The sequence below is a fragment of the Argopecten irradians genome, unplaced genomic scaffold, assembly GCF_041381155.1.
Source record: "Argopecten irradians isolate NY unplaced genomic scaffold, Ai_NY scaffold_0201, whole genome shotgun sequence".
Taxonomy (NCBI): domain Eukaryota; kingdom Metazoa; phylum Mollusca; class Bivalvia; order Pectinida; family Pectinidae; genus Argopecten; species Argopecten irradians.
The window spans coordinates 4,520-16,357 of record NW_027187668.1 but is presented as its reverse complement, the minus strand read 5'-3'; the positions used below and the strand labels follow the sequence as shown (position 1 = coordinate 16,357).

Genomic DNA, 11,838 nt, shown 5'->3' with positions numbered 1-11,838 from the left:
CAAGTTCTGTTCCCCTTCCCCCAAGGATGTTTGTGGCTGATTTTGGTTACAATCCATGCCAAACTCTAAGGACAAGTAGAAATTTTTAGGATTTACCTCTATTTCCCCTATTGGGCCCCGCCGCCCCTCCTGCCCCCTGGGGGGTCAGAGCCAAAATTTATACAAGTACTGTTCCCCTTCCCCCAAGGATGTTTGTGGCCAAATTTGGTTACATTCCCATGCCAAACTCTAGGACAAGTAGCGATTTAAAGGATTTACCTCTATTTCCCCTATTGGGCCCCATCCCCTCCTGCCCCTGGGGGATCAGAGCCAAAATTTTATACAAGTTCTGTTCCCTTCCCCCAAGGATGTTTGTGGCCAAATTTGGTTACAATTCATGCAGAACTCTACGACAAGTAGCGATTTAAAGGATTTACCTCTATTTCCCCTATTGGGCCCCCGCCCCTCCTGCCCCCAGGGGGTCCAGAGCCAAAATTTATACAAGTTCTGTTCCCCTTCCCCCAAGGATGTTTGTGGCCAAATTTGGTTACAATCCATTCACAAGTCTATGACAGTAGCGATTTTAATGGATTTACCTCTATTTCCCTATTGGGCCCCGCCCCTCCTGCCCCCTGGGGGATCAGAGCCAAAATTTATACAAGTACTGTTCCCCTTCCCCCAAGGATGTTTCTGGCCAATTTTGGTAACATCCATGCAGAAACTCTAGGACAAGTAGCGATTTAAAGGATTTACCTCTATTTTCCCTATTGGGCCCCGCCCCTCCTGCCCCCGGGGGATCAGAGCCAAAATTTATACAAGTTCTGTTCCCCTTCCCCCAAGGATGTTTCTGGCCAAATTTGGTTACATTCCATGCAGAACTCTAGGACAAGTAGCGATTTAAAGGATTTTACCTCTATTTCCCCTATTGGGCCCCCGCCCATCTTGTCCCTGGGGGTCAGAGCCAAAATTTATACAAGTTCTGTTCCCCTTCCCCAAGGATGTTTGTGGCTGATTTTGGGTTACAATCCATGCCAGAACTCTAGGACAAGTAGCGATTTATAGGATTTACCTCTATTATCCCTATTGGGCCCCGCCCCTCCTGCCCCCTGGGGGATCAGAGCCAAAATTTATACAAGTTCTGTTCCCCTTCCCCAAGGATGTTTGTGGCCAAATTTGGTTACAATTCATTCAGAAACTCTAGGACAAGTAGCGATTTATAGGATTTACCTCTATTTCCCCTATTGGGCTCCGCCCCTCCTGCCCCCGGGGGGCAGAGCCAAAATTTATACAAGTTCTGTTCCCCTTCCCCCAAGGATGTTTGTGGCCAAATTTGGTTACAATCCATGCAGGGACTCTATGACTAGTAGTGATTTAAAGGATTTACCTCTATTTCCCCTATTGGGCCCCGCCCCTCCTGCCCTGGGGGATCAGAGCCAAAATTTATACAAGTTCTGTTCCCCTTCCCCCAAGGATGTTTGTGGCTGATTTGGTTACAATCCATGCAAACTCTAGGACTAAGTAGCAATTTAAAGGATTTACCTCTATATCCCCTATTGGGCCCCGCCCCCTCCTTGCCCCTGGGGGTCAGAGCCAAAATTTATACAAGTTCTGTTCCCCTTCCCCCAAGGATGTTTTGTGGCCAAATTTGGTTCCAATCCATGCAGAACTCTATGACTAGTAGCGATTTAAAGGATTTACCTCTATTTCCCCTATTGGGCCCCGCCCCTCCTGCCCCTGGGGGATCAGAGCCAAAATTTATACAAGTTCTGTTCCCCTTCCCCCAAGGATGTTTGTGGCTGATTTTGGTTACAATCCATGCCAAACTCTAGGACAAGTAGCGATTTAAAGGATTTACCTCTATTTCCCCTATTGGCCCCTGCCCCTCCTGCCCCCTGGGGGGTCAGAGCCAAAATTTATACAAGTTCTGTTCCCCTCCCCCAAGGAATGTTTGTGGCCAATTTGGTTAACAATCCATGCCAGAACTCTAGACAAGTAGCGATTTAAAGGAAATGTTGGACGGACGGACGGACGGACGGACGGACGGAAGGACGACGGACGACGGACGACGGACGCCGATGACATTAAGCTCACCGGCCCTTCGGGCCAGGTGAGCTAAAAATTCTTGTAGAAAATTAGAAATTTACATCAATTTTCAGTGGACTGATTTTATAACAACCTGCACATTACCAGAAATTTTTGTCTCCATTATCACCAATCTAATTAAAATTAGACTTGTAATTCCGCTCCCACTACGATACTCTACGTTACGCTTCAATACATTCAATGCATTGAAGCGTAACGTAGAGTATCATAGTGGGGGCGGAATTACAAGTCTAATTTTAATTGGATTGCATTATCACTTACCATTGCTGTGTGTGGCATTCCTGCATCCACTCGGTCCTACAACAAAAATGTTTACAAAATAATCAAACCATCCCAAAAGTGTAAAAGGTCAATAAATTTAGCGGACACATAATGTACAGTTTAAACAATATAAACGTCCCTTCTTTTACAAAAATTATCGGCCTCTTGGCTGTCCTCAAGCACTTTGCAACAAAAAGCTATACATGAGAGAGATAATTTGTAAAATCAATCTTGAATTTCCTGATATGATCAATAACGTACATAAAGAATGTGTAGAGGAAATTTCACGATCAAGCGACATTCGTGTAACTAGTGAAAATTTCCCCCTTAATATGTAAATTTCCACGTTTGCAGTAATTGTTTTTCTCTTATAAATTTCAGCGTGAAGTCCACAAAGAGTATGTGCAATGTATTACAATTCTGACTCAAACACAGAAATCTTATCAGTAAATGATCATTACAATATTGGTACAATGGAACAAAGATAAAGAAGGAAACAAGAGGCCCAGAGGGCCTGTATCGCTCACCTGGTTTGTAATGCCAAGTAATGTTCTGCATACAGGTTCATTGTTTCTTTTCTGAATGAATTTTAATATTAACCTCTAAATCCCCTATTGGGCCCAACCCCTCCTGCCCCCAGGGGGTCAGAGCCAAAATTTATACAAGTTCTGTTCCCCTTCCCCCAAGGATGTTTATGGCCAAATTTGGTCATAATCCAAGTAAAACTCTAGGGCAAGTAGTGATTTATAGGATTTATCTCTATTTCCCCTATTGGGCCCCACCCGTCCTGCCCCCAGGTGACCAGAGCCAAAATTTATACAAGTTCTGTTCCCCTTCCCCCAAGGATGTTTGTGGCCAAATTTGGTTACAATCCATGCAGAACTCTATGACTAGTAGCGATTTAAAGGATTTACCTCTATTTCCTCTATAGGGCCCCACCTCTCCTGACCCCCAGGTGTCAGAGCCAAAATTTATACAAGTTCTGTTCCCCCTTCCCCCAAGGATGTTTGTGGCCAAATTTGGTTACAATCCATGCAGAACTCTATGACTAGTAGCGATTTAAAGGATTTACCTCTATTTCCCCTATTGGGCCCCGCCCCTCCTGCCCCCGGGGGGTCAGAGCCAAAATTTATACCAGTTCTGTTCCCCTTCCCCCAAGGATGTTTGTAGCCAAATTTGGTTACAATCCATGAAGAACTCTAGGACAAGTAGCGATTTAAAGGATTTACCTCTATTTCCCCTATTGGGCCCCGCCCCTCCTGCCCCCCGGGGACCAGAGTTAAAATTTATACAAGTTCTGTTCCCCCTCGCCCAAGGATGTTTGTGGCCAAATTTGGTTACATTCCATTCAGAACTCTATGACTAGTAGCGATTTAAAGGATTTACCTCTATTTCCCCTATTGGGCCCAGCGCCTCCTGCCCCCGTGGGGTCAGAGCCAAAATTTATACAAGTTCTGTTCCCCCTCCCCCAAGGATGTTTGTGGCCAAATTTGGTTACAATCCATGCAGAACTCTATGACTAGTAGCGATTTAAAGGATTTACCTCTATTTCCCCTATTGGGCCCCGCCCCTTCTGCCCCCGGGGGGTCAGAGCCAAAATTTATACAAGTTCTGTTCCCCTTCCCCAAAGGATGTTTGTGGCCAAATTTGGTTACATTCCATTCAGAACTCTATGACTAGTAGCGATTTAAAGGATTTACCTCTATTACCCCTATTGGGCCCCGCCCCTCCTGCCCCCGGGGGGTCAGAGCCAAAATTTATACAAGTTCTGTTCCCCTTCCCCCAAGGATGTTTGTGGCCATATTTGGTTACAATTCATGTAGAACTCTATGACTAGTAGCGATTTAAAGGATTTACCTCTATTTCCTCTATAGGGCCCCACCTCTCCTGCCCCCCGGGTGTCAGAGCCAAAATTTATACAAGTTCTGTTCCCCTTCCCCCAAGGATGTTTGTGGCCAAATTTGGTTACAATCCATGCAGAACTATATGACTAGTAGCGATTTAAAGGATTCACTTCTATTTCCCCTATTGGGCCCCGCCCCTCCTGCGCCCGGGGGATCAGAGCCAAAATTTATACCAGTTCTGTTCCCCTTCCCCCAAGGATGTTTGTAGCCAAATTTGGTTACAATCCATGAAGAACTCTAGGACAAGTAGCGATTTAAAGGATTTACCTCTATTTCCCCTATTGGGCCCCGCCCCTCCTGCCCCCCGGGGACCAGAGTTAAAATTTATACAAGTTCTGTTCCCCCTCGCCCAAGGATGCTTGTGGCCAAATTTGGTTACAATTCATGTAGAACTCTATGACTAGTAGCGATTTAAAGGATTTACCTCTATTTCCCCTATTGGGCCCCACCCCTTCTGCCCCCGGAGGGTCAGAGCAAAAATTTATACAAGTTCTGTTCCCCTTCCCCAAAGGATGTTTGTGGCCAAATTTGGTTACATTCCATTCAGAACTCTATGACTAGTAGCGATTTAAAGGATTTACCTCTATTACCCCTATTGGGCCCCGCCCCTCCTGCCCCCGGGGGACCAGAGCCAAAATTTATACAAGTTCTGTTCCCCTTCCCCCAAGGATGTTTGTGGCCAAATTTGGTTACATTCCATTCAGAACTCTATGACTAGTAGCGATTTAAAGGATTTACCTCTATTTCCCCTATTGGGCCCAGTGCCCCTCCTGCCCCCGTGGGGTCAGAGCCAAAATTTATAAAAGTTCTGTTCCCCCTCCCCCAAGGATGTTTGTGGCCAAATTTGGTTACAAATCCATGAAGAACTCTATGACTAGTAGCGATTTAAAGGATTTACCTCTATTTCCCCTATTGGGCCCCGCCCCTCCTGCCCCCGGGGGGTCAGAGCCAAAATTTATAAAAGTTCTGTTCCCCTTCCCAAAAGGATGTTTGTGGCCAAATATGGTTACATTCCATTCAGAACTCTATGACTAGTAGCTATTTAAAGGATTTACCTCTATTACCCCTATTGGGCCCCGCCCCTCCTGCCCCTTGGGGATCAGAGCCAAAATTTATACAAGTTCTGTTCCCCTTCCCCCAAGGATGTTTGTGGCCATATTTGGTTACAATTCATGTAGAACTCTATGACTAGTAGCGATTTAAAGGATTTACCTCTATTTCCTCTATAGGGCCCCACCTCTCCTGCCCCCCGGGTGTCAGAGCCAAAATTTATACAAGTTCTGTTCCCCTTCCCCCAAGGATGTTTGTGGCCAAATTTGGTTACAATCCATGCAGAACTATATGACTAGTAGCGATTTAAAGGATTCACTTCTATTTCCCCTATTGGGCCCCGCCCCTCCTGCGCCCGGGGGATCAGAGCCAAAATTTATACCAGTTCTGTTCCCCTTCCCCCAAGGATGTTTGTAGCCAAATTTGGTTACAATCCATGAAGAACTCTAGGACAAGTAGCGATTTAAAGGATTTACCTCTATTTCCCCTATTGGGCCCCGCCCCTCCTGCCCCCCGGGGACCAGAGTTAAAATTTATACAAGTTCTGTTCCCCCTCGCCCAAGGATGCTTGTGGCCAAATTTGGTTACAATTCATGTAGAACTCTATGACTAGTAGCGATTTAAAGGATTTACCTCTATTTCCCCTATTGGGCCCCACCCCTTCTGCCCCCGTGGGGTCAGAGCCAAAATTTATACAAGTTCTGTTCCCCTTCCCCAAAGGATGTTTGTGGCCAAATTTGGTTACATTCCATTCAGAACTCTATGACTAGTAGCGATTTAAAGGATTTACCTCTATTTCCCCTATTGGGCCCCGCCCCTCCTGCCCCCGGGGACCAGAGCCAAAATTTATACAAGTTCTGTTCCCCTTCCCCCAAGGATGTTTGTGGCCAAATTTGGTTACATTCCATTCAGAACTCTATGACTAGTAGCGATTTAAAGGATTTACCTCTATTTCCCCTATTGGGCCCAGCGCCTCCTGCCCCCGTGGGGTCAGAGCCAAAATTTATACAAGTTCTGTTCCCCTTCCCCCAAGGATGTTTGTGGCCAAATTTGGTTACAATCCATGTAGAACTCTATGACTAGTAGCGATTTAAAGGATTTACCTCTATTTCCCCTATTGGGCCCCGCCCCTCCTGCCCCCGGGGGATCAGAGCCAAAATTTATAAAAGTTCTGTTCCCCTTCCCAAAAGGATGTTTGTGGCCAAATATGGTTACATTCCATTCAGAACTCTATGACTAGTAGCTATTTAAAGGATTTACCTCTATTACCCCTATTGGGCCCCGCCCCTCCTGCCCCTTGGGGATCAGAGCCAAAATTTATACAAGTTCTGTTCCCCTTCCCCCAAGGATGTTTGTGGCCAAATTTGGTTACAATTCATGTAGAACTCTATGACTAGTAGCGATTTAAAGGATTTACCTATATTACCCCTATTGGGCCCCACCCCTCCTGCCCCCGTGGGGTCAGAGCCAAAATTTATACAAATTTTGTTCCCCTTCCCCCAAGGATGTTTGTGGCTAATTTTGGTTACAATCCATGCAGAACTCTAGGACAAGTAGCGATTTAAAGGATTTACCTCTATTTCCCCTATTGGGCCCCGCCCCTCCTGCCCCCGAGGGGTCAGAGCCAAAATTTTATACAAGTTCTGTTCCCCCTCCCCCAAGGATGTTTGTGGTCAAATTTGGTTACAATCCATGCAGAACTCTAGGACAAGTAGCGATTTATAGGATTTACCTCTATTTCCCCTATTGGGCCCCGCCCCTCCTGCCCCCGGGGGGTCAGAGCCAAAATTTATACAAGTTCTGTTCCCCTTCCCCCAAGGATGTTTGTGGCCAAATTTGGTTACAATCCATGCAGAACTCTATGACTAGTAGCGATTGAAAGGAAATGTTGACGGACAGACGGACGCCGACCGACGCCGACGGACGACGGACGACGGACGCCGCGCCATGACATAAGCTCGGGCCAGGTGAGCTAAAAATCGGAACAACATAATTTTATGCAATTAACCGAAATATTTGAATAACCGTTATGCGATTAGGTGGAGTCCATCATACTTACTGCTGCTGAAAGTAGTTGGGCTGATATACTCTTCAGCTTACTGGGCTTTAGCACTGATCCATGTATAGAATAGTGAATTCCTTTACGTTTTCTGAAAATGTCAAATTGATATCACTATTAAATCTACGTCTGTTAAATATTCTGTCTGTCCAATAAACTCTCATTAATCTGACATCTTACCACAGTTGGATGAGAAAGAGGTAACAAAATGAAGAATCCTTCAATGTGATCTTAACCAATGTTTTTCACTTGTTTTTTATATTTCTGGTATGACTGTATACCACGTAAATTTTGCAGTTGGTTAATTTTCGTTACATTCATGTTTATTCAGAAATTCATTGACGTACCTAACAAAACAAGAGATCCCAGAGGGATCTTGGCGCCCACCAAAGAATGATCTATGTCTGACAATGGAAAGAGGGATCTTTTCTCTGCTTTTCAAACTTTTGCAAACATACTATATATAAAATTTGAGACAGGTCACAGATCGCTTCAGTACTTCCTGAGAAACAGCAGTAACAAACTTCAACTATCAAAATCCAAGATGGCTCCTTGGCGGCCATCTTGATGATTGATCGGTCCCAAATCGAAATATGCACAACTAGGGCCCTAGGGGAACCTATATATGAAATTTGAGACAGATTCATTCAATACTTTCTGAGAAATAGCGATAACAATCTTTAACTATCAAAATCCAAGATGGCAGCCTGGCGGCCATTTTGTTGACCGATCGATCCAAAAACGCATTATGTACAAATAGAGCCCTAGGGGCACCTACATATGAAATTTGAGAAAGATCCCTTCAGTACTTTGTGAGATATAGCGATAACAATCTTTAACTATCAAAATCCAAGATGGCTGCCTGGTGGCCATTTTGTTGACCGATCGGTCCCAAAACGCAACATGCACAACTAGGACCCTAGGGGAACCTATATATAAAATTTGAGACAGATCCCTTCAGTACTTTCTGAGAAATAGCGACAACAAATTTTAACTATCAAAATCCAAGATGGCTGCCTGGCGGCCATCTTGTTGACCGATCGGTCCCAAAACACAACATGCACAACTAGGACCCTAGGGGAACCTATATATGAAATTTGAGACAGATCCCGTCAGTACTTTCTGAGAAATAGCGATAACAAACTTTAACTATCAAAATCCAAGATGGCTGCCTGGCGGCCATCTTGTTGACCGATTGGTCCCAAAATGCAATATGCACAACTAGGGCCCTAGGGGAACCTACATATGAAATTTGAGACAGATCCCTTCAGTACTTTCTGAGAAATAGCGATAACAAACTTTAAGTATCAAAATCCAAGATGGCTGCCTGGCGGCCATCTTGTTGACCGATTGGTCCCAAAATTCAATATGCACAACTAGGGCCCTAGGGGAACCTACATATGAAATACGAGACAGATCCCTTCAGTACTTTCTGAGAAATAGCGATAACAAGAATTGTTAACGGACGGACGGACGGAAGGACGGACGGAAGGACGGACGGACCACGGACAAAAAGCGATTTGAATAGCCCACCATCTGATGATGGTGGGCTAAAAATTACCAGGTAGGAATCGGTGAACCACGAAATTTTACCTCCACAATTATGCCCCTTATAGAAAACCATGAAGTATTGACCTTCAAATATAAAGCACTATACAGTATTATAATTGCTTTATGTTTCCTTGGTATATCCGCCAAAGGGTTTTCAACTTTTATAACTTTATGCATGGTTTCCTCTGTCTATTCAAAAGAATATGTGTCATTTCTTCCCTGTGTCTAATTACTAATTTAAGAAACTCACATTTCTAATTTCCTTGGTCTAGACTAAAGTTAGCTATTTTTCCTGATTTCTAATTGAGGAGAGACTTACTTTTCACGTTTCCTGGGTCTATCCGAGAGCATGCTGTCCTGACTTGACAAAGAGGAAGTGTCTCCGGACTCTCGGAAAAGCTGGAGAGATGATGGCATGGAAACTTCATCTTCATCCAACACGGACTCCTGATCATCTGGCTGTAATCACAAACAAAATCTAATTCATTTCTAAACAGTAACTGAGGAGTAAATATTACCATAAGGTACCTGCAGGACTCCATACACGACTAAGGATATGTAAGGACCGAGTAAGCGCCCCTATCCCTATTAAATTCCCTCTACCTCTTCTGGAACCTCAATTTCACTAAGCTCAGGTTAAATGCAGATCAAAAATATGAAGACCTATGCTTTTTTTTATTTGATTTCTTCTACAAATTGATTGATGGTTGACTTTGTGCGATCATTTTGTTAAAAAGGTAGTCCAACTTTAAATTTGTATGTATGGCCTATTAAGCCTTGCTTCTTTTAAGTCTGCTGCACTCTTATTAGGTTGAACATGGTAATTGGGGAAATTCTACCTTTCTAAGTTAAAGGTAAATGATATCATTGAGTGGAATTTTGTTTCTGATGCGGATTTACTCATCAATATAAACTAGATCCGTCGCCGGCATGGAGGACTAATATTAAAGCGGTCAGTTCACTTCTGGTGCCCACGGAATGCATAAGTCACAAATCAACCCTTAATAACATATCAAAATATCACACACAGTGTAATGTTTGCCCAGACACAATTTCTCGCTATTTATCAGTAACTGATGTTAAACGGAAGTGTGATAATTTCCGCGTAAACTTGATATCACCTTTAAGGTAGACCGTCCCTTCTGGTTTCCTCTCATGGATTTCGTTCATTTTTTGATATTTTGATTTTAGGTATACCCTGATCACAAAAACCGCATAAAAATCATATGTCACCGGGTTAATTTTTCTTCCAGGGTTGCTTAAAGATATGTACAAATGACTTAATAATCCGGATTTTAAGGATTTTTAAATAAATAATATTTCCTCCCTGTAGCATCCCTTAACATATAAATAATATACCTGTAACATGTTCATACCTTCAGTAGGTGATATAGAATTCATTACTATATCCAATAAGCTGGGTTTTCCACAATAAAACGAAATATCGTTATTTTAAAATTAAGTCCGGACCCAATTTTAGTGAAAAATTGCATAAAACAAGTAATATTTTCTTTTTTTTCTGAAAAAATGATCTCAGGAAAAATCGATTTTTTAGAATTTCCATGAAGACTGGCTTATTTGCAATACGAAAAGCCAATAAAAAGTATACCTCACCGCATTATTTTTCAAATTATGACCGATTTACTTCCTACAACCCCTTAAATTTTGGTCTGAAAATGTTAAAAAATAGGCGAATCTGTAGCACTTTTCAACGTTTTATGTTATTCATCTACCCTTGTTAGTTTTTACCAATTGGCACACCTTTATATTTATACACTTCAAGTAAACACTCGAAAAGGTTCTAGACGAAATACTTGCTCGAATGCCGATTTCAGAAGCGAGTTGTAATAAGTGGGTACGGAGAAATAAAATACGTTTGCCGGGATTCGGATAGCGACGTAACAAACGTATGACGTCACAGAAGGGACGGTCTACGTTAATTGAACTTGAAACATATCGTATTGGAGTAAACCAGACAATTTATCTTAAAGATGCTCCACCGCTGACAAATGGTATTTTTTCACTATTAAAAACAGGAACAAACGATTTAGTATTTGTCCTGAGTTACAAAAGTTACTTACTTTACACAATTACCACCATTGAAAAGTTTGAGCTTCTAATTTTACTTCAAGTTAAAAATATGAAAAATAATTCATTGCATCCCGAAAAAATTCTGTGTCACTATATTCTATGTGGCGCATGCACCAAAGGCGAAATAAATCATTCTATATTATTTTTTGTGTTAATCAGACATATATATACATGATCGAACACCAATTATTGTTCAACTAATGAATATAATTTATGCTTTGTCGGCGGTGGAGCATCTTTTATGGAAATGTTAGTATAGCCAAATTTTGTACATTTTATCAAAATCTGTCAGGTAGTTTAGGAGGAGTTTGTCGGACAAAGTTGTGTCTACAGACAGACAGATTGGAGACAGACAGACAACCCAATTCTAGCATATCCCCCTTTAACTCCGTTGCAATAATTATACATGCTCTGTCAAGCTAAACACCCATGGATTTAATGAGCAAAAACAAGCACAATCACTTGATTATACAATGCAGTTAATGATAACAGGATGCTGACACAATTGTTACCTCATTTAAGATACTTTCAAGCGTAGGGTTTTCAACTGAAGGCAAGTCAAACTCGGCATCATCCAGCTGGAACAGAAACAAACTTGAAGCATGAACACAAAATCAACATGCAATGATACATTGATTATGAGAACAATTGCAATCGACCTCTAATTTACAAATATCACAAGATAGCTCGATGTACTATTGGTGATTGTTTTCAACTTGTTGAAATTGTCATGGATTGATTGATTTGAGAGGCATATGATGGCTAGCTAAGCCAATGTGTTGTTCACCCCTGTACCATCGTGTCATTTACACAGGAATGTCATCAGTTTGATGTGGGAGG

General features: G+C 42.7%; 1 long non-coding RNA gene across 1 annotated transcript; it reads right to left on the bottom strand.

Annotated features, from left to right (window-relative positions):
• Positions 1–2,356: 2,356 nt before the first annotated feature.
• On the bottom strand, positions 2,357–11,581 carry LOC138312084 (uncharacterized). Its single transcript, XR_011206847.1, has 4 exons — positions 11,511–11,581; positions 9,227–9,366; positions 7,357–7,447; positions 2,357–2,379 (listed from the first exon to the last, which is right to left on the bottom strand). It is a non-coding gene; the product is annotated as an uncharacterized lncRNA (long non-coding RNA).
• Positions 11,582–11,838: the final 257 nt, after the last annotated feature.